Here is a 27021-nt window from a genome sequence, read left to right as displayed (position 1 = left end):
GGTATGCCAGAAGGAAGCAGACCACTGCAAATTCTTGACTGACTAATGCTGCAATGGCACTTGCAAAACTTATTTATCAAGTTAATGCTGCTTGTTGAATCAGTTCAGCAAACAGCACTGTGATGATGAGCACCCAGCTCCACAAAAGGCAGCAGTGCAGCAGCCAGAGCCCGAGGAGCACAGAAAGAACTATTCTTGGCTCTTTTACTTCCTCTCTGCCGAGTGTAGAGGGGAGCCGGGTCGAGGGAGGACCCAGAACAACCCTCGGGTGTCTCATGGAGGCTGGTTTCGAGAGGGAGGAGGAGGAAAGGGAGGCAGCTAAGGGAGAGCAGAGGAAGGAGAAAAGAAGAGAGAGAGGCGAGCGAGAGGCACCTAGCAGAGGACGAAGAGGAAGAAGTAGCAGCGAAGGAGAGCGGCGGGGGAGGCAGCCGCGAGAGGCGGGAGCAGCCGCGGCGGAGGGAGGAGCGGGCGGGCGCGCGCAGCCAATCCAGGGGGCTCGTCCATTTTTCGGTGCGAGTCAGGCACGTCAGCGGGGTGATGCTACGGCACTGGGAAGGGGCTGGGAGAGCCGCGGGACGCGGTAGCGGTGGGCACAGCCCGCCCGCTCGGGCTTGTAGGCGCCGCCGCTGAGGGGAACACTGCTTCCTCCTTCCCCGCCCGCCAGGGCCAGCCCCGTGGCGGGGGGCGCCGGGCCCGCCTCTGAGCCGCGCTCGCTAACGGAGCCGCTATCCGCCCCCGCTGCCGCTGCCCTGAGGGCGCCGACCGCGGCGCGCGGGCGAGGGGCCGTTGGGCGCGCGGGCGAGGGGCCGCTCGGCGTCCAATCAGCGGGCGCTCGGCGGACAATCGCGGGCGTTCGGCGTCCAGTCAGCGGCCGCCGCTGGCCCCGCAGGGCTGCCGAGGGGCGGGGGGCGCAGGTGGGGGAGGCCGAGGCCGAGGCCGAGGGGAGCGAGCCGAGCAGGACGGCGTTGGGGCCGGGTAAGGGGAGAGAGGCGGCCGCGGGGCGGGGCGCGTGGTGGTGCCGGCCGGGGAGAAGGGCAGTCCTGTAACGTTCAGGCGGGGGAGAGCGAGGGGCGTTAGCGGGGGTGGGAGGGTAATGGGTCTGGGGGCGAGGGGCTGGCGGCGCCGTTCAGTGACCCCCTTCACCGGTAACTCCTCTCCCCTTGCAGGCTGTTGCTTGCAGTTACCGTCCTGGCGTCAAGAGGAAACCCCCAAATTTAGCCCTGCTCTGAGCTGGGCTGCTGGCTCCTCCTGAAGCTCGGGAGGGAAGGAGTTTACAGAGGGGACGTCCTTACCTTTCATGTTTCGTCAGCCCGACAGCATTTTGGCTTTGATTCCATCTTGCTCCTACCTGTTGCCAGATAGTGACGGGGAGGAGAAGAGGCACTATCCCACCATGTCCCGTTACAGCCTCCGTAACCTCCTGGGCTGGCTGTACGGGGGGGTGGACGCCAACTTTGCTGGCAATGGAGGGCCAGAATGTGCTGCCTTTCTCTCCGGGCAGCAGCATCTGCTGGAGAGCTTGGTCTTCCTCAGTGTGGGTTTTGTGGAGATCCTTCTGTCCTTGTGGAAGCTGAGGCAGCTGCATTTCAGGGAGCTGGAGGGTCATCTGCTACAGCAGCCCCAGGCTAAGCAGGAGAGCTTGGGCAAAAACCTGCTACTGGTGGCTCTCTGTCTTGTCTTTGGGCTGGAGGTGGGGTTCAAGTTTGCTACCAAGACTGTCATTTACCTGCTGAATCCATGTCATGTGGTCACTATGACGCAGGTAAGGCCCATGTGTGATTACCAGGAAGTTTGCTTTAGCTTTATACTTGCAAAGCAGTATTTTTATGTAGTCAGTTGTGGACCAAAAGTGCATAGCAAGGGTACAAATGTCAAGAATTGATATAAACATTTTAATACTGATTTAGTTTTTAACTGGCTGAACTGAAATCTCTGAAGAAACAAAAGTCAAATGAAAATACTAATGTCAGACTTCCTGCTTGGAAAGGCAAAAGATAAAAACTCTCATTAGTTACCTTTACCTGATTATTGCTTCAAAAATAGAAAATGCTGTTTCCAGTGACAGTAGTGGTAAAATTTACCAATTTACCAATTCACCAAGCTTAATGAAAGCAGGCTATTGCTAAAGGACCTATGTAGTTCACAGGTAAGTTTTTCAGGTAAGCTTTTTTCAGGGATGCAAATGTGTTTTGTGAAGTTGTTGAAGAAGTGAATTACTGCTTGTGCAGAATTTTGATTTTGACTTTCTAATTTTAAAAGCCGAATGGTAAGGAAATCAGTGTTACCTGTGTCACATTTGTCTGTGGGATGAAATAACCGGGCTGGCTGAATACCTGTGGATACACTGTGTAACTTAATGACTTGTGTCTAGCTTGCAGATGCACTTTAATATACAGTTTGTGTAGCTGTTGGAATAATGGAAATACTCATAAACAATTATTGAACTGTGATATCTGTGATACGAGCTATATTTTCCAATAGTCCTGTACATGTATCTAGAAGTCACCTTCACTGAGACTAATTATTTTTGACATCTCCCAAACTCCTTTATTATTCTGTTTAATTTCTCTAATGCTCTAGCCTCAACACTGGACAATTTACAAAATTTAAGCTCAAAAATTAATAAAAGAATGTCAAAAAGACTTTCATAAAAGCTGCCATAATAAAAACATCTGTCTAAGAGCAATAACAAATAAAAATCAAACCAATGTAGTTCTTACTCTCAGTCTCCCTTTGCAGAAGGCAAAGGATCTGAGGCAACTGATCTAGGCTATATCAGATCAAGCCAGTTCTTACTTTCACTCCTGGAGAGTATTTCCTGAAAAAGGAACGGTAACATTTTTGTACCAGAGGTCTAAGGAAGATGGGTATCCTTTTAAGAGGGGAAAACCAAGCTCCTTACAGAAATATTCAAGACATTTACAGCGATTAACTTGCTGTTCCAGAACTTAATTAGTAGGGTATGTAAATTCCTTAGCAGTGATGCAACGTTAGCTCATAGGACTATAGGACACTTGCTGCCCATAAAGTGGTAACAAGAGCTGTGCAATCAATTAGTCAGTATTGGTAATGAAGTGGATGTTAGAGAATATTGGACTGAAGCTGTCTAGAATTAATTGCTTAGCATAACTTGCTTAGCATTAGTAGCTAAATTTGCTGAAGCCTTAGGCCTTGGGCTGTGAATTTTTACCTAGATAAGTAAAAGGGGGCCCCAGAGCTGATTCAAGCTGGAGGGATAAAGAAGTTACATGGACAGCAGGAGTAGCCAACCTTGAAGATAAGAAGCAGTCTGCCTAGAGACAATGAAGGGGCCCAAGGAAGAAGGGGAAGACCCCAGACCTAACTATTACTATTGGTCCAAACTATCGCTTAAGGGGTGGGGAATTTAGATTGTAAGGGTATAATTGCCCAGGGATTTCTTTGTTCGGGGTCCCTCTTTGGAAGCACCCAGCTCGAGCTGTAATTACCGCACGTGTATCACTAAATTTTATTTCTCTCCAGTCTGACTTCGAACTTCTGCCTCAGCAGGAACCTAGGGTCGGACCCTGTTATGGAGGCCAGCGAGCCTAATAGTTTCCATAACATGGAAAACATAAGTTATGCAAGAGCTGCAGAAATAAAGTAGTAAATTTTAGCTACTCTAGGTAGTAGCCTGGCAACATATTGGGACATTTACATCTTGAAGTTTGAGTTTCTCTCAACATCTGAGTATGCTGGGGTTGTAATAATGCTGATTTAGGAAAATCTGCTTGCATCATGGCCTTTTTTTTCCCCTCCACCAAAAGTGATTCATAGCAAATGTACTAAAGAGGCACCGCTGGATTAAAAAACAAACAAACAAACAAATAACCTCCCCCCCCGCCCCCCAATTCCTTTCCTTTCTTACCATGTCCAATCTGGCAATACAGTTAAATGGAAAACAGAAAACTAGGTGTGTCTGACTGTGTTCTTCACCTCTTTCCAACTCATACTGGTGCGCTTGCGCATTGCTGAAGTCTAGATTTGCAGACTGTGAAAGATTGTTTGAATAAAATTATTTCTGTATCAACTGGAAAAATCAAATAATGGAAACCTCTGATATCTCAAAATTGATCTGATAATTGCAGCATAAGTAATGCTTTAAAGTGCAAGAAGTGAAAATACTATTGGGGTTACAATAGTGCATGCAGATTAGAAAATTAGTTCGTATTAAGTGAGCCGTCAGGTTAATGTTAACATAGTTCATTGTGGTTTCATAAAGTTGCAGTCTTCTGTGAATTTTAGGTGTTTGTTCCAATATTAGATTTTTTTTTCACACTTCTGAGATGTGGATGCATTTTAATATTTTTGCCCCTAGGAAAACTGATAGAATCAATCAAAGCCCCTAAACCTGCTGCAAGATACCACTTTATTTCAGTGGATATCTAGCCTTTTTTCCATGAATGTTATTTTTGACTTCTACCTAGAGATATTATTGCAATGTCAAGGAGTATTTTTTTGTAAATTCTGACTTCTAAAAATGAATTTATAAAAAAAATACCTGTTTTTCCCAGTTCCTTATTTCCTTTGAGTGGTTATGCTTGCTTCCAGTGATTAAAAGGGAAGGAACTTAACAGGAATTTGTGGAGGGCAAATGTAATACTTTGTGATAGCTACATATCGCTATCTTGCCAATGCTGCCAGGAAATTAAAGGTAGGGAAGGCATACTTTGCAAAATATTCCTTTTGGATTAGTTGACAAATGAAGAGTTGAAAGTAATTTTGAAGTCCTACAGAATGCCTCCTCTCATACATTACCATAGGAATAGTGAAGACTGCCTTTCATCTCTCTGTGCTTTTTGCATGGGAGGAGAGGATTGATACACAAGGGAAAGAAATGTTCCATTGACCTCACTTAACAGTGGTGTGAATCCTTATAGACTTTGCTCTGTTTACTTCGTAGAGAGAACAGTGCATCTAAGTCCAAAGGAAGAAACGTTTTGCTCTAGGTCATGATGTTTCTGTCTTTTGATCCCTGTGCAGCTCTGTAGTCTCTCACGTGATCCTGTTTGTGATTACAGGAGTTTTCCTGAATGAACTCATGCAATATTATCTTGATATGGTCTTCAGAATAGTCCTTTTACATACAGGCTCTACTACCTACCACAGTAATGCAGGTGACTAATAAATTAGATTTAAGAAAATAATGATCTCTGATGTTTAAGGAACTCAGACATGGTATTTCTTGGAAACTCCATCAAATACTGAGCGACTGGATCACGTATATGTTCACTCTAGAAAATTTTTAAGCATATTAGTGCAGGGGGGAAAATATCCTTTTCCTTCTTTGCAGTCTGTCCCAGACCTACAGATATCACTTGGAGCTTTCTCCTCTTTCTTGGTGCATGGCTCAAGAAATGGAATGTGGAATAGGCTGATTCTTGGGTTGGTTCAATGCAACCATGAGTTTAGTCTCTTTCAGGTCTCCTCTCAGTAGACGAATAGTTAGGCAGTGCAATCTGCCTCTTCCTTGCAGTCTACAACTTATAACAGCCCTGCTGACCCATCATGTGTTCTGGTGTGACCTTTGTATTTGGGCTTGTGCAGAGGGAGTGCTGGTCGTGCAGTTCTTCATGCCAGAAATATTTCCCATGGGGATGGACGATATTTATGGCCTTGCAGAGCAACTAGGAATTTGACTGGCTTTCTGACTTCTGTTTTATTCTGGGTCCTCAGGCTTGAAGTGAACTTCAGTTTGCAGATTTACCAGTGTTTTGAATTTCTTTGTAGTTTATTACTTGAAAAGAATCTCAGAATCTCCTGATCCTGTGCTGGTGAAAGATTGAAACGCTGCTTTCTGTCTCTCAAGCATCCTGACTCGCAGTGCTGTGCCCACATTAAGGAAACGCGCAGATAACAAGTCCTAAGACCGCACATGATTTTGTATCTTCTCTTTCTCTCACTCCCATCACCCAAAATCTTTTTCAGGTTGAAGATTCTTGATGTGTTAAGTTGATCCATGTATAGAAGCTATTCAATATATTTTGATCATTCTTGTTGACTTCTGTAACCCTTTCCCAAATCTGCTGTATTTTCAGTGGTGTGTGTATAGAAGTGAGAGGGAAGGGAATGACTAGAACTGTGCCCAGAATTCAGCATGTCAAACAATGGATGTTTTATAGCTTATTTTTCCTCTCTAAAATGTTACTTTGTACATTTTGGGCTTCCAGTTAATTCTTTTGTCCTTCTTTTCCTTTGTAACATGCGAAAATGTAATGGGTAACACATCTGGCAAAATGAGGAGGGATACTGAGGTTGTTTCTTAGCTTTTTTCCAAATTGAAAGTTTAGCTATTCTGCCTTGAATGTATGCAATGATGATCAGATAAAAACGTGTGTGGAAGAGCCTCCTTCAGTGTACTTTCAAAGAGATGTTGTCTTGTGTCTGCAGCGTATCAGCTAGGATGGGGGCTATTGTCTCTGCTAGTCTGAGCAAGTAAAACCTTCAGAGTTTCACCAGGAAAACAGAAGCTGGGTACTCTTCACAGCCATGTCACTAACTTAATATGATATTGTTCAGTTTATGAGACTTGGCTGTTTTCTACCCAAAGGCTAAGGATGGTGTTTCCAGGATGAAAGTGAAATGTAATATTATTACGGGATGAGTATGTGAACACTCAGTATGTTAGAGCTTATGAGTGTCTGCTGTGAACGAGATATTTTCAGGCTGCTAATTACTATGTGAGCTGAATGATAATGCTCTCTAATGTTTAAATGTACTCTGTGAAATAATCTTTTGTAAATCTGATACAAGGGGTCTGTAAAGCATTCCTTTTAAGAGGTGGTGAGGTTTATTTATCATGGAAAGTAGGTATTTAGAGAGAGAGTGCTTGATATTAAATTGCTAAAGCTGAAACATTTGAAGATCTATTCCACTGTCTTTAAGTTTTAACATAAACATTCTAGTTAAATTCCCTGCTATCCTTTCCAAAAATGGAAGTCAAGCACATTTTTCTGAAAGATCCCTCATAACAGAGGGACTTGCATGCTCAAAATAGTAAATATTTCTTTTGCCATCACAAATCCTGAAACTGTGTGTGTTGCTGTAGAGCTGACCTGAAAATGAGCAGCTGTGAATCCTTTTCTCTTTTTTGCCTGTCTCTGAGGCAGTAAAGTATTTTTGATTAGGCTGATGTGTTCGTCTCAATCTTTGTAACTATTACGACCATACTTTTTAAATACTTGCTATTGTTTCACCACAATGGTGAGATTCAGCTGGTACACTAAGATTCAGCTGGTACATAGAGTTGTACTCTAGTTTTTCCTCTGCTGTTCAGTAATTGGAGTGCTCTGCAGTCAGAAAAATAAATGACTGGTGTGATTAAGACACATTTCTGTTTTGATTATTTTGTGTACACAGAGAAAAAAATATATATATTTTTTTAAGATGTAGGAGATAAAAAGAAAAAAAATATGTACTGGAGGAGTAGAATTTTCTTCATTTAAGTATGAACAATGCTTCTAATGTAACACCTCTCTTCTGTCATACTTATGAATGTAAGGAAATCATAAGATACCTGAATTTAAAGCTTCAAATAAACTAGTAGGACTCTAAGTGCCTTATCTCATGGAATGTTTAAAAAGTTTGACTAATATATACAAAGAGCATGGGAAAAACTAGGTATTATAAAAGACCTGTAGAAAACTTTTATGGTCCCCACAGAAGGGAAAATTTTATGGTCCACCACAGAAGGGATATACTCCACAGCTGAAGGAACATTAGTCTAGTTAGTAGACAGTCTGTTGCAAAAATATCAAATGATGGAATAATGAAATGTAATTAGTAAGCGTTGGACACTTTTCCCAGAAGCCATATGGGCCTTAATGTGTAAGGTGATATATAGACCTCACATAAGATTTTGTGGTATATACTTTTTTTTTTTCTTTGCCTTTGCAAAGAAAGCCTCAACTAGCAGATTGTCATCATGCATCCATTGTGTTCGCTTACTCTTTAACCTTCCTTGATGAGTTGAAATGCCTTGCTTTTTAAATAGAAGACTGTAGAGTTCTGTATGACTAAGGAAAAAGATTTTTTTTTTTTCCTGTGAGTGTGTGTACATTCTAAACTGTTATTGAGACTGATGGACTTGAATTAAAACATACAAGTTGATTAGAGAAATAAATGGCTGTATATTAGGAACCTGCACTGGAAATAAAATATTTGAAATGTGCACATTTATTCATATGGTAATAACAGGCCCTTTTAGACACAAGGGCTGAATAGAATGATCCAGGCTTCAACCTTTCTATTGTTGCTGTAGCAAGTACATGACCTGATAGTAATTAATTTGAACATCTATCAGTTACCTGGCCAGGTAGGCCCTGTAGCACTTCAAAGAAATATGTTTGTTGAATTTATCCAACTTGTCCCCAAAGCAGATATGTTCTTCAGATATTCTCACTTGAAGGGATTTAATGATTTGACTAGTAGCCTGACAATGAAATAATCTATTGTGCACTTCTTTTAGAAACAAAGAAAAAAGCATGATCCATTTTTCACTGATATACTTTCACAGAGCAGACTAGGTACGATTTTCCCCCCCACCCCTTCCTCCCAGTAGTGGGCAATATTAAAGAAAAATGGCGGGGGGAGGGGGGGAGGATTTAGCACTGAACACTTGCACATTTTTTTTCTTTGTATTCTGAGTAAAACTTGCTGATATGAAGTGTTTTAAGTTGCTGTGAGAGGTTTGGACAACAGTATCAAAGGATGACGGTTATCCTTGAAAGTTGGATGGGAGACTGTTGCTAATCAACAATATTTTATTACATAAAGATTTAAACCAGGTTGTATTTATGACAGGAGTCTGGCCTATAAAAAGAAACAAATATATGCTGCTCACACTGCATTATGTTACTTTTCATCTTAGGAAATAGCTAGTTAATTACTGGTGAAATTTAAACAGTACTTCAAAAATACTCTATGGAAATAAGGCAACAGGCGTATTTAAAGATGACTACTAAGGTTATCCATAGAACGGATACTGAGATATCCTCCGGTCATGATAAGGTCCCTGCTGTGCTGAATACCAAGCATTTATGATGACAAAGCTCTCCTTTGCCTCAGCAGTGCAGGACCCAGCTCTTGAAGATCTAAGTGACTGGTAATACAGTAATCTGCTTTACAAAAAGCCCTGAGAGAGAGTTAGATATATCTATATCTAAATATATATATATATATATATTTAATAATGACAGAATTTCAAATGGACTAGAGTTTGACTTGCTTCTTAGGAACTGGCAGAAGCTGAATCCTAGATGCTGCTCATACTGCTTAAATCCTTGTATATGTAGGTAATGTTAGACCTTTTAATTTGTTCATGATTTTTAGTCTTTTGCAGCTCTGCTGTAAAACAGTCCTTCTAGTTAGAAATGATCTGTGACATACAAAACTGGGGAAGAAAGATGTACAAAATAGAGTTTAAATAAGATTGTATCATTAATTTCTTTCTTTTTTTTTTTTTTTCCTAATGTTTCAGATTTTTCTTCTTGCCTGTCCTCCATGCCGGGTTGCAATGATTCTTCTCAGGTAATGCCTTGTCCTTGCTACATTTCTGTCTGCTTGCATGATGTGCTTTAGAAGTTGATCATGGCTTAAGTCATAAAATATTAAGATATGCATCCAGCCCTTAGTCAGAAAGACATACTGGTTGGACTGAAAGATGAGACCTTGAAAAGGATCATGGCTTCAATTGTGGGTGCTGAGTCCACTTACCCTTGTTTCTTTTGTACTGGTGGTGGCTTTGGTCTCACTAACAACATCCATTAGTTGATGAGAGCACAGGTGTCCTTCTGCAGATTAACCTATGGGCTTGTTTAATTTATGTCATGTGCCTTGTACTTTCTGATTATCTTCACTAAAAACTAGTAGCTGATCTTCATGGAAGGCCATATGTACAGTATGGGTCTATTTTTTAAAATGTGGAGATAAGTTAAATAGTTAAAGCAAATTCTTACTGATTTGGCTATTTCTCAAATGTGTGCAATCTTTTCTATAATATTGCTTATCGTTACTAATTTTAGGAAGTGGTCTAATGGACTAGTGCAGTAGTGTCCAGTAAACAGCCCATACTTTTAACAGGTTTGTGCCTATAGGGTCTTAGAGTTCTTGTTCTCAAAGGCGCTCTCTCACGTGCATTGTGTGATAGGGGTACCACTAGTCATGTTGTGGGGAGGGTCATGGGACTTCCCAGACAGAATGATAATCAGGAATGGCTGTAGTTGCCAACATGACAGTTCACTCGTCTCTTTCTTGTCTTGGTCTAGGCAGTGACTGGAAAATATGATGCTGGGGGCATGCCTCATGAATTGTTTTGGAGGTGCTACTGTCTGGCTGCAACTTTTCCCTGCTGCTCCTTATTTGGGCAGGGAGTAGGCTGAGTACAGAGATACAGTACTAGTGCCTCTTCATCTCAGAGAGCGTGCAAAGTAAGTCTGGTGTCTAGGAAATCCTGGAGTTACTATGCATTTGCAAAGGCCTGGTTGCAGGGCAGAGGCTGCAGTATTTGTTCTTCTTCAGAATGAGCCTTTCTGTTTTCTGAGGTCCTGACGTATAAATGACATTTGAAGAACTGTTTTGGAATTGTAATACCTTTTTTCTTTTCTTTCCCCCCCCCCTCAATTTACTTACAAACTTTGTAATTTTTAATAGAGTTTATGACAGGCAGTGGTTGTATAATGAATTTTATGCCTTACTTTATCTCTTATATAAAGTAAACTTAAACAGTTCTGACCTTACTTCTGTGTGCGCCTGATGCAACAGTGGTTCAGGGAGAGAGGACTGAAAGCTGTACGAAATACAGCACTGTAAGTTAAATACTACTTTCTTTCCCTGTTCTTCTCTTGGGATTCACTGTTGCATCTTGACAAATATAATTCTTCTTTTATTTAAGTGACTCAAAAATCAGACTTCTTCCAAATTCCTGAAGCTTTAGTTTGATGTCACGTACGTTTATGGAGTTGGATGGAAGTAAAAACTTCGTCAAATATCTATTTTAAGCTCTGAAAGCAAAATGAACAGCACAATTTCAACCATTTAGCAGCCTGGACCATGAATAGGATTAATATGAACAGGCAGTCCAAACCTTCTAGGAATCCAAAGTTCATTCTAGAAAGCAGTCCTACTTCAGGAAATTATTTAAATGTTTATTTAAAGAGAGTTTTTATCCTGGTTATTGCAGTTAACAGTGGCTTTATTCAAATTCAAGACAGCAGAATTTTCTCAAATCTCTTGCTACCGTTTATGAAAGACATGCTACATAAAATACTACATAACTATACATAACATATGCATATGACATACTATATAAAAAAGTTTGCATTTCATTTCCAATCTGTGAAAATAATGTCTCATCTCTCTTCTAAGGTTACAGATGCATATGTTAAATGGGGCCCTCTTGGCATTGCTGTTTCCTGTTGTTAACACGCGTCTGGTGAGTGTACTATACCTTTCCTTCTCTTGTGTGTGTTTCTACAACGCTTTCTCTAGAAACGTGCTTGACCCTTGCTTGAGCTGTCTTTAGAGGTGGCTAAATGACACAGATTTGGTTTAGGAGGTATACTTCTAAAATACTAAGCAAGTTCTGACAGTTAAAATTTCTTGCTGCATGTAAATTCACTGGCCATGGAAAACTTCTTTATTCCCATATCTTTGTTTCTGCAAATATTTCCTCCCTCTTAATTAAATTCAGCAGGATACATACTGTTTGCATAATGAATTTGAGTGATCTATAAATACCTGCTGGATTTGTGTATTGAAGAGATATCTAAGACACTGAGAAAATGATGGGATGAGAGTGTTTCACTCAAAGCAGGTAAGTTAGCTCTTTTGCTAAGATCTTTCTGAAGTACTAGATTATCACTGAGTTGCTTCTTTTACTATGAAGAACTTGCCACTTTGAATATGGTAGTCAGATTACTAACACTTGCAAGTAGCTGCCTTTCTTCATCCCAGTCCTTTTTGTAAAGCTATCTAAAAGGTGTTTCTTCTACATTGCTGGAGCAAACAAACTGCTTTCTGAAATGCAGTTTTTTCTTTGTAAGTATTTTGACGGTGTTTGAGACAATGGTATTGAATGCTTGAAACTGAAGAACTAGTTTCTTTTCAAGCAGGTGCATGTAAAACTATAAATAAAATTTAAGTGTAAAAAGAAGGTTAGACTGTAGAATGGCTAAGTTGTGAGATGGAGCTGTCAAGCGTGACTTCTTTTGGAGGTCGGTTGCTACACTGCCCTACCTTTTGTCCTTGTGTTTTACAGGGTAAATTGATTATGGGGGAAAAAAAGTTAATGAAAAAAAGTAGTTTATATCTTTCACATGATTAGGTTAATTCAAAAGTCTAAGCTCTTTTGTAGGGTGGCAGCAGTGCATTCAGGAATGTAGCCGTGGCATCGTATCGTAACCAGGGTAGGTTTAATCTAGGAAACTTTGGCAAGCAAGACCAGTGAAGATGTGGCAATGCAGTTTGTGTAGGCTGCTAATACAAGGGCATATTCAGGGTTCGAGTTGTATAGTTGGTGCTGAAATCTCTGCTGCCAAAGTTTTGATATTATTGGTACTGAAGCAGGCTAGATTGTTAGTAGATGTATGCCTGTCAGCATCATTTAAGCCTTGGAATGTGCTATAGATATGGTCTTTATTTCAGCCTGGTGGGAGCTATTAGTCCTACAGATTATAGTTTGAATTAGATTTTTTGCTTCAAGTTATTTACCTCAATCAATAAGCTTTTTTCCTGAGTGAAGTCACATAACAGCCCTCCTACGATCAAAGTGAATGCTAAGTAAATATATTTGGTTTTAGGAAAATTCACAGTCCACTTTACCAGCCTGTAAATTCCTGGTACAGGTCACTAGAATGGATCCAAAATACTAGTCTTGGAATTTTTTGTGATTGTGCTTATAAATCAATGTGGAGAGTTAATAACGTGGAGAGTGGAAGTGTGGAACAAAGTTCTTTGTCGTTTCCACCTTGATCTTTAAACTGACAGTGAACATGATGGCTTTGAAAGCAGCTTCAAGGAAAGCATGTGGCCCATGGTTAAAATGCTGTAGTGGGAGACTAAAACAACTAGAAATGGGTACACGTGAGTATGGGAGATTCCTCAGGCCTGGAAAATGCCCAGTGTTGTTGGTGTCTGTCACCTGCTCTCCCCCCAAATTAGGCACAGCAGGGTTTCTTCCTCCAAGTTTTCAAAACTGCCACAAAATTCCTGTCTTCTGGAAGAAAAATTAGCCTGTTGGTGTCCTTAGTAATACTCAAACCTATCAAGAATTAATGCTAAGAAAAGTTGTCCTGAATCTGAGCCGGATAAAATATTTCTAAGGATTATTTTTAAGAGCTGTTATGCACGCACATATGGGTGCGTATGTATGTATGTACACATGCTTGCTCATTTTTTTTCAAGTAAAGATACCTTTGACTTCTTTGCAAGAATTTTTTTTGTTGCAGTTATTTAAATGTTTCTTCTAAGATAGTGTTCACTCTTAACTTTACCTGCTTACATATATATGGTGTCTGGATAAAATGTTCATATCTGTATCTGTATAGCATATGAATTAATTATATTATTAGCAAGATTATTATTTATCTATATTACTGGAGTCTGAAGTTGCCATTGCAGATCTTACAAGTGGTTGTCCATTTGCAAATCTTGACAGTCTTAGTAGGATTAAGTATAAAAGTCTGCTTCCATATTGAATTTTATGGATGATATGTTGATTGGCCACACTGGTAGCTAGGAGACCTGAAAACTGAAGATTTTATTATGGATTTGTACATGGTCTCTTCCTTCCCTTCTTTAAGACTATGAAACTTTGCACTGAGACAGGGTTTAGTTACCAGAGAAAGGATATTAATGGCATTCATCTGTAGGCTTTTGCACGTTAGAAATAATCTTCCATACAGCATAAGACACACATGCACAGAAGGCTTGATCATCATTCTCAGATTTCAGTGTATTCAGTAGCGTAAGCCTAGAGTTTCTTCAAGATTTAGGTTGTCCTTCCTAATCTGGTAACTACACATATTCTTTTTCATACTAGAAATGCTTATTTTCAGTTTGCAATTGTTTTTACTAAAACTAGTTACTGCTGAATAGAAAGGGCATTAAATGAAAAATTCAAATATGCTTTCTTGATAATCGAATACTTCTCATTTCATATTTCAAATTAGGTAGCTTTCTGATTTCTATCGGATTTTTAGGAGTAACCTTTTAAGGTTAAAATACTAATGTTGAAATGTTTTAATAAATCATTAGCTTGTATTTTCTCTGATATTATAGTAGATCTCATTTATATTTGGGCAGTAGTGATTGAACAGGAAAAATACAGACTACTTATATAAAATTCTGCCCTTAACTAGAGGTAGAGGAGCCAAAGGACTATGTCCAAGAGAAAATATTTTTGGAATAAATACAGCTCTAAGATATTTTTGGCTTAACAGCTGCTTGCTAGGCCGGTCTCTTTTCTGTGTGTCTTCTGGCACAAGATAATATGGGTGATGTTTTATAGCACTGCAGCTTTGGCCCAAATTATCTCTTGGTAGACACGCATTCTGCTCTATAACTGTCATTGCAATTGTCTACAATGACATTTTCCTGAAAGCACTGAATAACTCTTAACACTTAGTCGGAAGTTCCAAAAAAAGTGCAATAAATTTGTCCATGCTCTCTGCTCCTCTGCTCTGATTTGTAATGCCTTCCTGAAAAGCTTTTGACTCAGTCAGGAATGGTCATCATTTTATGCCTCAACTTTTTATTTCAGTTTTGTGATATTTTAAGACATATATTTTACTGTATACATGGTTCATATAAAAAATTTGTATAGCTAGTTACATCTGTAAAGAGTTGTAATAGATAGCGTCTGGCAGAAAGTAAGAGCATGAGAAGCTGGACACCTGACCCAACTACTCATTTAAAAGTGGGGAGATCATGCTTATGGGCAGGTAGGTGGGAGAGAGTTCTGAGATCAGTGAGATCAAGGAAACAGGAGACTGTTGCTTCCCATCACCTTGAGAGATTGTACCAAACTGACATCTTCTATCTTGGACTCAATTCTACAGATGCCTGATTGTGTCCCTAGAGTCATTACATGTAAGCTGGTTTGTACGATCAGATTGAGTGACCAGGAGACTGGGATGCCTTTTTATGAGATACAATAAACATCAAATCTAGCACTGGTCAAATAAGGAAAACACTAATAAAAGTTAAAATAAACGCATACCGTTGAGCTCAGCAGTGCATTGAACAACTGCATTTTCCTAACCTTCTTGGTCAGCTTCATCCTGTGTAGTGACAGGCCAAGAAAAAAATTCCCTCTCAAGTTAGCAGCGTTTGGGTATGTCATGAGTTGGAATCCTGGGGGTTTGCCCTAGCTGGATTTTCTGGCATTTGTACACTAGTAAAAATATAGTTGTTGTTCTTGTTTTGTTATGTTTCTGATCCCCTCCATCCCTGTAGCAAGGTGTTATTCCTAGTCCTGTGTTCCACCATGTCTTAACTCTACTAATCTTCAGCACAAACAGATTCTCTTTATAAATCTCATGACTGTGCTTGTGCATGCTAACGCTTCCCTTTGGTAGCAGATGCAGATTCTGATTCTCTCCCTCTGTGTATATATGCCCACCCTCATAGGATTAATTGAAAATGAGAACTAGATAAAACTGGATAGAACTGATCAATTAATGCTACCTTAAGGGATTATATTATAATTCTCTCTACTGACTGGATTGTGTAGACGATGGCAGATGCCTACTTGAAATTGAGATTAGGGTTTTTTGGGTGGGGGGGATGACACTCGTCAATATGTATTTGTATCAGTTACAGACAAGCAGGTGTATGGCAGGAAATCTGAATGCAACAAGCTGCCCCTAAAATATCAGAAAAGGAATTGTTGCAAATAAAATCTGGGGAAACTGGTTTTGACCTTAGCACAGATGTCACACAGATGGGTGCCTGATACTTAGCTACAGCCCTGTTACTCACTTATTTTAAGTGGCTTTGCTGTTGACATTAATGCCAACATTAGCATATCTTTATTTTTGCCTCACTCAGGTATGTGGGAATCCCTTATCTGATCTATGCCAGGTGGACAAACTGGTGCCTGAGCTGTAAATTGGCTGAATAGTGTAACAGTAACTTGAGCCCTGGTCAACTTCTTGGCTACTTGCCAGTTTGGATGTCTGCTTGAGAAATGAGTCCTAGCAGGACTGGAAATAATCTGTTTTCTGAAGGCCACTTGTGTTTTTGTTTTGGATTTTTTTTTCCTTCTTAAAGACTTCCACGTCTGTCCTTAGACCATTCTCCTAAACTTCTCTGGCAGCTGTCTCTCCTCTGCCAAGTAAGTTATTTGCTATCCTGAGTATGTTGAGAAGTAACCAACATCTGTTACATGGGCCTAGTAGCTGTTTGCCCCATGATTTCTGCATTGTACAGCTATATATATACACACACACACACACACAAACACACATACATATACATACAGCCCCTATCTCCCATTTCACATATACTGTGGTTTGCTTTTCAGGTTGAATTAAAAAATCTGCTTGTGGTTTATTTGTGGATTACTGACCCTGTCTAGGAAACTAGTCCTTAATTATAAGTTATGAATCTGGGTTACTGACTGTGTCTAGGAAAGCTACTGGTACAGAATGCCAGTTGATGCAGACACCTAGCCTTCCTGCTGGGTGTGCTATAGAAAAGGGCAGAGTTGAATGACTTTTGTCCCTTTTTCTGTCATACCCTGCAGTCTTTGTAGGGGATGGTGGAGGGAGAGTTCTTGCACAACACGGTGCTTGAGCTGTTGTTGCAAATATAAAACCAAGGAATAAATAATTAACAGAGGGAGGAGTACTGCTTTCAGAAAATAGAGCGAAGTAGCAACCTCCTATTCCACTGAAAACCAACTGCTGAGTTGAAGTGGGTTTACACTAGTTGCCACACTTTGAAGGGCAGGGAGGAACTCGCATCTAAATATCAGCACTTCGAATAGAGTTCAGCCCAGAAGCCTATAGTTTTGAAGAGCTTTTTCTAAATCTTAGTGCAGTCAATGGAAAGACCTAATTGTTTCCTTAGGGCAATAGCTGGTTTAAGTTAGGGCATCCGTTACGTGCTCAGAGGACTGCTGTTGATGGCTGTGACTTTTCTTGCTCAGAGGCAAGTTCTAATACTTCATCACATAGTTTCTCTTTTCTGCAGTCTCACAAGCAGTAGAAGTGGCTGCTAAGAGTTTAGCTAGACCACTGAACGTAACTTACCTGTTCCTGGGATGAAAACTTACTGCCTGCTCACTATTTATTCTTGGTACGTCTCCAGTGAGCCCTTAGCAAGTCTCCTGGGAATGTGGCACTTTTGAATCTGCACCATACTGGGCTGATGTGGGGGCAAGCAGCAGATGTGGCTACTTTGAGCTGAACTCTTCCTGGAAAAACAAAATACCGTATATATCTTCTAACAAAAATTTCATCAGAAAATGTAAAAACTGAATAGTCTGAATGTTTATTTCAAAATATGCTAACATCGTACTCTGGATTTTGTATGCCTGTTTGAAGAATTGTGTATGTCAGTATTAGGTTGTGTTTTGAACATAGCACGATTTTATACCAATGTTAAAACCAGTGACTGGACAATGAACAGATTTTTCTTCGAGTAGGAACCTTTAAAGGAAAAGAACCTATTATCCTGAGTAACAGGGCAGCCTGTACTCTGTGTTCATTTAGACTGTTAAGAGCCTAGAATATGAGTTAGTAGAAGAAATGGATAATTTGTCATTTTGTCTTGTACCTTTATTTGTTTTAATGCCCTGAGAAGGGAAACAAGGTGAAATGCAGGAAGAGTGATGCTAGCAGCCTGCAAGGGAGAGAGGAGTTTAGGGCAAACAGTCAGCAAACAGATTGAAAATTAATATACAGAGTTCAGAGTGGTCCATCTTGGTAATGAACATTCAATGTTTCTGAGTGTGGGGACAGGTGTGGATAAAGAAATATACCATCAAGACATTGGTCTGTTACTAGGGAATTCCTTGTTGCTCTTGAGAGTGGCTGCTGTGTTCCACCAAAGGCATCTGATGGGAGAAGACACGTCTGTTGGGGCCTGTGGCAAGGGTCTACTTTAGTTTGTTGGAGTCTGGATTTAGATACTCATGGCCTTTGCAGCTGCATACCATCAAATGAATTGATGATGAATTAACTCAGGAGGCAGTATTCTGAGCTCCTTTGTGTTCTGTGAATAAGTGTTGCTTTGATTTTTGGGTATCTCAAACTTGATCACATTCTAAACTGCTGATTTGTTTTCATGAAGAGGTTTTTAAAATCCTGGATTGATGGGTGATCCTTTCTATGTTGTCTCCACTTGCAGATTCTTGTTGCACATTCAAGATACCTATCTGCTATCTGTGAATGAGTGTTTATTGATAAAAACAATTTACACACCAGACCTTTAGAGCCGGATGAGTCAGTTGTTCTGTACCACTTTACAGTTAATCTTTTGTGTTTGTTCTTTTCTCTTTATTGTAGCCTGGCTGTACAGCTTGAGTGCCTGGCTGTACAGAGAAGTCTGCGTTGTCAGTTCCATACCAGGAAATGCACTTGCATAATTAGCCGGGCTTCAGAACGATCAATCTTTCACAGCAAAAAAATGTTATTTTGTTTTACACAAAAAATTACTGTCCACACTACTGCGGCAAAATAACTGTTACTCTGTTCTCAGAAGTGTCCTGAGTGTGATGTTTGTGTAACTGACCCTCACAACTCGGCGAGTGCAGAAGCCCTTATGAAACCACAGGATACTAGAGAAGGCTCCTTGGCAGGGACCGAGTGCCTCGTGTTGTATTGTTTCTATTAGGAGCTATTGTTTCTGAAGTGTGCGTATTCCAGCTGGGAGAGGTACAGGGATTTTTTTCCATTACTAAAGCTGTGTTAGCCTCTTTTCAAATCTTCTTGTTTGATTTCCTTATTTTGCCCTAGGTGTCTTTCAACAGGTAATACAGGAGACAAAAGAAAGATTAATATTGAAGAAACTTCAGAATCTCTGTGAAGTTCTTGCTTTTGCATACTATTATCTTGGTTGGTTTTATGTTTTGATACAGAATACTTGGAGCAAATTAACCCAACAGCTTGTATGGAAGATCCTTTCAGCCAGCTCTTGGGAGAGTAAGCTAACATGTTGGAGTTTGCAATCAGGACACTGATAGTGTTTAAAGTATTCAGCTGGGGGATGCCAGGACTAATGGAATCCAGCTGTTGGGTTTAACAGCTTTTACATTCTAAATTGGATTAAAAAAAATTGTAGACTTTAAAACATCACTGTAGTATTTACCTGCTCTTTATTGACTTATTTAGGAAGAAAATTGAACTGTTTCAATCTCTGACTTCTGCTGATGCAGATTTTTTTTTTGGGAGGGGGGGGGTTTGGAGGGTTTTTTTTTTTTTTTTTTGAACAGACAAGCCATGATAGTAATACTTGCATCCGGAGTCACTTTAGCATTTTAGCATTTAAAATGAGCCTGCGTTTAAACCAAAGCTAATGATTTGGCTTTGCATTATTCCTGTGAGATTTCAGACTCAAGTAAGGGTATTGTCCAATTTTCACATCTGAAATATATTAGAAAAGTATGTCTTTTCAGCCTTTTAAGTGAACTGCAACAACAACTTGGATTCTGAAGTTTGAATTTGAATTTTTCCTGCCATTGTTCAATTTTAAATGTGTTATGGTCTAGTTTGAGCCTTTTTTTTTTTTTTTTTTGGTAACAAATGGATATAGACAAAAACACTTACAGGAGATGGGAATAACTTTCAGATATAGTGTATTACTTTTTCTAACTCGTACAGAGCTAGAATTAGAATTAGTTGGGCTCTGGTTCAGGTTAATTTTAGAACAGTATTATTTTAGCACAGTCTGTCTGACCCCTCCTGTGAGAGGAAACATGAATTCAACTAAACAGACAAATGTCTAACAGTAATTTCTCAAAAGTTGTTAGTGGTAAATCAGGTATTGCTCATCTGCTAACAGGTAACTTGTTTATATGCATTCTTCTGCAGCTTGAAGATTGACTGGTATTCATCTATTTTGAATTTTATTGGTTTTAAGAGAAGCGCAGTAGTTTTGCACGTGTGCAGTTTGCTAAATCAGGTCTTTTGAAAATTTTTGCACAGGCTCTCTCAGCAATAACTTGTTTTTCATTACAATGATTTTAAAATACCTGCTTTATAGCCTTCTATCACTTGCAAGCTAGCAGTTAACTTTTTTTGTAAATAGGCTGCTGCCATGTGGGGGGTGTTTGATTACTTTGCTTTTTTGCATTGTTGTTGGTAATTTATGCTAACTAGGAAAAGGAAGAGAGCAAGCTTATGTTATCTTATGTTATTCCTCCTTTATTGTGCCGCTGGCTAATTTTGCGAATTCTCTGCTAGAAGCACTGTATTGTGTTAGCGGCAAGGAGGATGGGACGGGTACAGATAGCTGCGTTTTCAAAGCACTGACCATTAATGTCTGTCATCACTTTGTTAATATACACAGTGACAGAAGAACTTAAATGAAGGGATTCTTGTGGGGCATGAGGAGCAGTTTTCCTTCTTAAAAATGGTTCCTTGTGATTCAGGTGTTAATAATGAAAAATATTTACAAATATTTTCCTTATTCCTCAGCTCCCATTTGAAATGGAAATTTACTACATCCAGCATGTGATGCTCTATGTTGTGCCCTTCTATCTGCTGCGGAAAGGAGGTAGGTTGGCACTTTGCCCTTTGTATGTTGAATTCGTCCCACCCAATGGAACAAGATGTGCCTAATGGCTACCACAAATTTTGCTCTTTTTCTTAAAGTATATATTACTCTTTTGTATGTTGTTACTTAATAGCTTCTGGTGATATGTTGGAGTTCCATCCTGGATAACAGCATCAGGCCCTGAATTAGGGGAATAAAAAGATGGTCTTTTGCCCAAAGGCTTATGTTGTTTTCAAGACTTTTGCCCTCTTGGATGTTTCTTGGGAAGTACTGCACCTTAAACTGAGCTGAAAAGATCTCTTTTTAGCATTAGATCCCAGGTAAATATTAATCAGCTAGTTAGATAATTTCTTGGAATTCTGAAGCTCTAATGAATTGTAGTGGCACACATTAGTAAAATAGGCTAGCTTGCTTGTTGTCTGCTCAAACAGGATTACTATCTTGCATTCACTTTACTGTAATATTGCAGTAAGTGTGGGAATCCTAAACCATTGCACCGACAGGGGGTTTTCTAATCATCACCCCTGAGAAGGTAATGTAGAACGTGTTCCTCAAGCGCGATGCTTTGTCCCTCTCTAGTGTTGATGTGCCCTCAGCCGCATTGTCCAGCAGAGCTGCATTGTTTTATTTAGGAAATAGAAGCTCATAATGTATGGTCTGGATGTTCAGTAGCTTCAGTTGACAACCTAGGGATGTGATGCCAAGCAGTGGGATACAATTTAGCACATGCTCAGAACAAACTCAGCCTGTTTCATTCTGGTGAATCTCTTGTGTTTTACAGCAGCAGCCGCCACTTATAATCCTTTGCGCTTACTATACTATAAGTTTGTAACCTTCTTTTTGTTCTTGACTATTGAGTGAAGTGAAGTAAAAAATGATCCAAAGAAAAAGTGAAGTACAGTAATTCAGAGATCATTCTGTTTGTCTCTTGTTAGTGAAATATGCCAGCCACATATTTGTGCTGTGAGCAAATGGTATCATTCCACAATGGTATGGAATAAGAGTTAATATGTGGCTACTCCTTAGCAGTAGAGTTCAGGTAATAATCCTTCTTACAGTTTGAGATCTCCAGCATATGGAGCAATCTGATGTGTGAACAGATGTACCTGAAGTTCCAGGAATATCCTTTATGCTTAATCAGAGGCCTCTGTATCAGTGTCGCTTCAGTGTCAAACAGCGTCATTGTATGGTTCAGACATATTAGACTGCAGGGGGAGCTAAGTCTCCAGCATCCTCTTTGTTAAAATGGGTGTGCAAAATTCACAATTCAAACCCAGGTTGTCCACACTATGGAGAGAGTAAAGTGATTTGGTTGTATTTTGGGCAGGGGAAAAATATAAATCTCCGCTTGCAATCAAAAGAAGAGTAATTTTCTACTACCTTATGCTTAGATGGAAATACAAAAGAGTATTAGTTTCTGTTAAATTCTGTAAAGATTTTCACAAGCCTATTTTTTGAGAAGTTTGAATAAAAATAAATAATTAGTAAGGACACTAGAACTAGCACAAGACTTCATGGGGGAAAAAGTATAAAAGAAATGTAGTCTCTGTTCCTTGTTGATCTTTAGATTTTAAAGCCACACTTCCATTGCCTAGATGACAGAATTAACTATTTGACTTGTCCAAGGTCACATGAGTTCTTATTGCAGAAGCAGATGATGAACCCAAATCTCCTGAATCCATATTAAGTCCTTCCCAACAGCGCTACTGAAATAATAAAGTTTAAACTGAAATATCCATTACCATGCTATTTCAACACAAGAGCAAATATACAGCCTACTTGGATGCCCCTGATCTGGAATGGTCTCAACTGTCTGGGGCATGAGCGTTTCTGAGAATGAGATTAGTGCCAGACTGGCAGTCGGATTAAACTTTTTTGAATGTGCTTAACATACCGTATAAGAACTGCCTGTGATTCGTAGTGAATAGAGAGATAGTGAAGCTCACCGCTACATATCGAAATTGATTTCCCATGTGAGCAGCAAATAGCTTGTGACAAACCCACCGCAGGCCGTTCAAACAACCTCTCAGTTGGATCTCAGTTTTCCTTTTTGTATGCCGTTGTTAACAGACTGTGTGCTAAGGAAAGTAGATCACCCTGGCCTGTTAAACAGTCATCTGTTGAATAGCACTGTTGCAGAGAGGTAGAATCTGTAGCGATTATTTATCTAATGAGAAACGTTCACAAAATATCCCAGATATGAATTTAAAATTAGTATCCCAAAACACATGTGGGAATCCAGATCGCTCTGAAATGTTTCTGTGCGGAGGTCGTTGTTTCCTTTTTGTCCCTCGATGTCTGGATAATGACACTACTGAATATCATACTGTTGTTTTCAGGATTGTGAAGTCTAGCAAGCGAGGGGGATTTTATATTATTTGGTGAGATCAGAAGTCTGTGGAGTGTGAGAGTAACTATTTTTTTTTTTAATTTTGCAAGGAAAAAAAAGAGGATGTAGTAGTGCAAAATTCTTAGCTGGAAGAACCTGAACAGCTCTCCTAAGTGTCTGCTGAAACATGATTCTCTGACTAGATTGTTCGAGCTGGATACGAGAAACATGGGTTCAAAGCCAAACTATGCCATTGCTCTGCTTTGTAATCTTGGGCAATTTACTTAATCTCTTAAAGACTGCCTTCTTCCTCCAAGCCTGTTTCATAGCTAGGACCGCTTGTCTATTTTAGAGTTTTACACGTTGCCTAGTGAAACAATGTAGGCCCCTAAGTTGTCCCCCAAATATCAAGGTCTCTGAATCACAGCTTTTCTGAATGTTTACCTCTTTAGTCCAGTACCATCTGTTCTCAGGCTTTATAGAATACTTCTGAAATAACATAAGTAAATGTCAACCAGGTGAGTTCATGTGAAAACAAATATGGTATAGCACTACTCTGCCAGTTCCTGGGAGCTGTTTTAGATAGCTTAACTTATTTAAATATTATTTTGTATATTGCATCTAGGTTAAAAATGCACCTAAAACTGCAAAGACAACACTAAAAACTTTGCAAGTCAAATGACATTTTCTTTACAGCTGGGGAGGCAGCACAAAAGTTTATGTATAGCTTGACCAGGTCACTTAAAGTTGGTACTTTGGTAATAGAGCTGTGGTCGCTTAAGCTCTGACACCAAAGCTACTTGCTTCCTCTCTCACTATCTATAATGAAAAACCATACGTCAGGTGGTATCATGTATCTGCCATCTTACCGACGTTTTCGGGTAGCAGAGTTTAATTAATATCATTGCTATTTAAGTAAAGCTTTCTTTACTGGTTTGTAAACAGGATACCCCCCAGCTCTTAGATCATACTTGCTAAGTATGTTAGAAGTATTAGACGAGTCTGAATTTTCTCCCTTTAACTACAGAGGACTCCGTTATTCATATCAAGTTCACTTTTAACTTTGGATTTTGCTTGTAGTTCAGACACTTCCTCTGACCTTCATCCGCCCACTGGAAAAGAACTCTTATAAGCTGCCTTACGCTTTCAAAGTAGCTTCCCTGCTCCTCTTTGTCATGGCTGCATCAAATCACAGGTTGGTTACTAACACATGGTATGCAATTGTATTTTGGGTGAAATTACAATAATGTTGTTGTTTATTAAAGTCACAGTGAGAGCGATTGATATATGGGGTGCATACGTGTGCTGTCATTCAAGTATACCACCAACTTCTTGCTCTTTCCTGACTAGGAACGGAGCCGCTATGTTATTTTCAGTGGACAATGGATAGCTCTACTGCTTTAGAATGTAAAGTGTAGGTAATTTTGGGAAGAATATTGTAACTTTCAGAAATTTCTCTTTAAATTACATTGATTTTGCTGTAGCTACCTGGCATGACAGCCAAAATTACAGAAAAATAAATGCAGGAAAGGATTGTAAAAGGGCAATAAGGATGGAGAAAGCAGTCCTCTGGTGGTTTTAAAACAGAGAGCATGCATGACTGAATGGTGGTGCGGTGAAGCAGGGAAAAGGAGTTATTTGCCTTTTTCTTCATAAGATACCGTACATAGGCGTACTCATACCAGCTTTAGTGTAGTGAGTAGTCATAGCTACCTACACATGTGCATAGTTATTCTCAGTCTCCAGTAGGCTTGTACAGCCTATGCTGAAGTCTATTGAATCTTTATGGTTATTGCTGAATGTGCTAGCTAGTGAAGGGTAATATGAATATGCCCGTCTCTGCCACAAGGCATCCTTTGAGTAATGAATATACGTGTCAACATTTGATAATATCTAACAGGGCAGAGAGCAGGCAAAGGCAGATAAAAATGACAGTGTATTTTTATAGTTGTCTGAAAGTCTACAGCTTTTTACAGAGTCTGAACAGCATGACAGTGTGCATCTTTTTTGTGTGTGTGTCCCTAGGTTATTAAAGTCATAAGGAAAGTAATATTTTCCCCACATCTTATTAACGTGTCTGTTAGTAAGACTGACAACTCTGTAAGCTGTTTCTGTTCTCGCTATATGTGTGAATATTTATTTCTAAAAATAGTCTTGCATCTGAAGGTACTTTTATTAGAGTATTCTTACTTCTTTGGTAAACTCTAGATCATGTGACATTGTGTTTTTTTCACTAAATTGCCAAAACTCATTTTCAGGAGGAGAGGCCCAAAATACTGTGGTACCTGCTGCTTCATTTGAGGGGGACAAATACTTTACAGCATCTGTGATATCTACTGAACATAAAATTGTTTATAGGGTATATTTGAGAGTATCTCCACAGCAATTTTCACGTAAGAGCATGGTCTGTCACTAATGGATTGACTACTTTATAAAGGTTTTCTGTTCCTGTGCATTATTGGTGCAAATTACTTGAATAGATGTCAACCAACAATAAAATAGGAAATGGCTATCAAGCCACACTCCAGTACAGGACTGCGCAGTAATTGCCACTACCTGGGTTAGTTCTGTGCATGCTAAAGTCATAGCTCCCATAACGAGCAGGTGTCTGAGTACGATTAACAACCTGATTTTAGATACATTTAGTACTTCTGTGTTAGAAGGAAAAATTAGGTAAATGAGGTGAAAATCACTGGTGTTGGTGGAAAATAGGCAAGCTTAATGAGCTAATACACTGTACATTTTAATGTTGGAGCAGAAGGAGGGAAGAAACTGATCCAGATGCTCCAGGTAGGAAGTAAGGCTCTCAAATATTAATTACTATAACAGTAGTCACTAGGTTATCAGCTAAAACCAGATACCCCAACATCTAGAGGAGAAAAGAGGATTTTCCATGAGTGTTTGGACACAGTAATTCAGCTGAATACTAATGTATTCCTTTCTTTTCAAGGCATCGACACTCCAGAACCACTCTCCAGTTTCTGGTGGGCTCTTCTGTCTACTGGGCTTATGTTCATATATCATTTTAGCATCTTGCAGATTCTGGGATTGGTAAGTAAATGTGTGTTAGTACATGGATAGTTTGCAGGTACATTCAAAGTAAAAACACTCACTAGTTTTTCAAAGTGTTCAGATTCACATGGATAAAATTACTTGAATACAAACTTTTAATTGCACATCCTAATGGCCATTTGTATCTCATGTTTCACAAGTAGTGGCAAAACCTTGTATAAATCAGCTATGCATGTGTATAAATCCATCTCTTAAATGCACAACTGCCTTCAGATCTGCTTTCCTTCTGAAAGCTGGCCTACTGATGGTGAGCAAAGGATTGCCAGCTAAACACTTTTGATTACTCTGGTAATTTGAAAATTACCATTTTAGGTGTCTGAATCAGCGCAACACAAAATGTTACTAATTTATAAATCTGTTGTCCATTTCCTAGGTCACAGAAGTGAATTTGAATGACATGTTATGCCCAGCCATCTCGGACCCTTTTTATGGGCGCTGATATCGAATCTGGGCATCTGGACATCAGACTGTCATGACTATGACTCATGGGAAACTTGTAATCCTACTGTTTTACAGCGCCGTCCCCATCTTTAAATGTAGCGTGGACTTGTTTAGATTCCCCACTAAGAAAACAGACTGAAATTTCTCCTCAGGGAATAGGTACATACAGGAAGCAGAGACACCTATACTCATACTGGAAAAGAAAGAGGAGGGATGAGAGGACTGTGTGTTTATACTTCTTCCCACAGTTTATTGCCTCAAAAACACCTCTGTAATCAAGTGAGTGTTTTTCCTTTAACTGCTGTTTCTCACTGTTAATTGCCAATGGCAAAATTAGTGGCCTTATTCTGGAAATGGTCCGTGTTTTATACATTTTGTGTAGATTACAGTAGAATCTTGCTAAGCCACCCTTTAAAATTAGGCCCAGGATCTGTCCACATTCC

The 27021-nt window shown here is 39.7% G+C and overlaps 1 pseudogene; it reads left to right on the top strand.

Moving 5' to 3' along the window:
* Positions 1–1297: 1297 nt before the first annotated feature.
* On the top strand, positions 1298–26717 carry LOC136996718 (transmembrane protein 164-like; annotated as a pseudogene).
* Positions 26718–27021: the final 304 nt, after the last annotated feature.

The sequence above is a fragment of the Apteryx mantelli genome, unplaced genomic scaffold (genome assembly GCF_036417845.1).
Source record: "Apteryx mantelli isolate bAptMan1 unplaced genomic scaffold, bAptMan1.hap1 HAP1_SCAFFOLD_72, whole genome shotgun sequence".
NCBI lineage: Eukaryota > Metazoa > Chordata > Aves > Apterygiformes > Apterygidae > Apteryx > Apteryx mantelli.
Note: the sequence above shows the minus strand (reverse complement) of the source record. Positions and strands in the feature narration are given on the sequence as shown.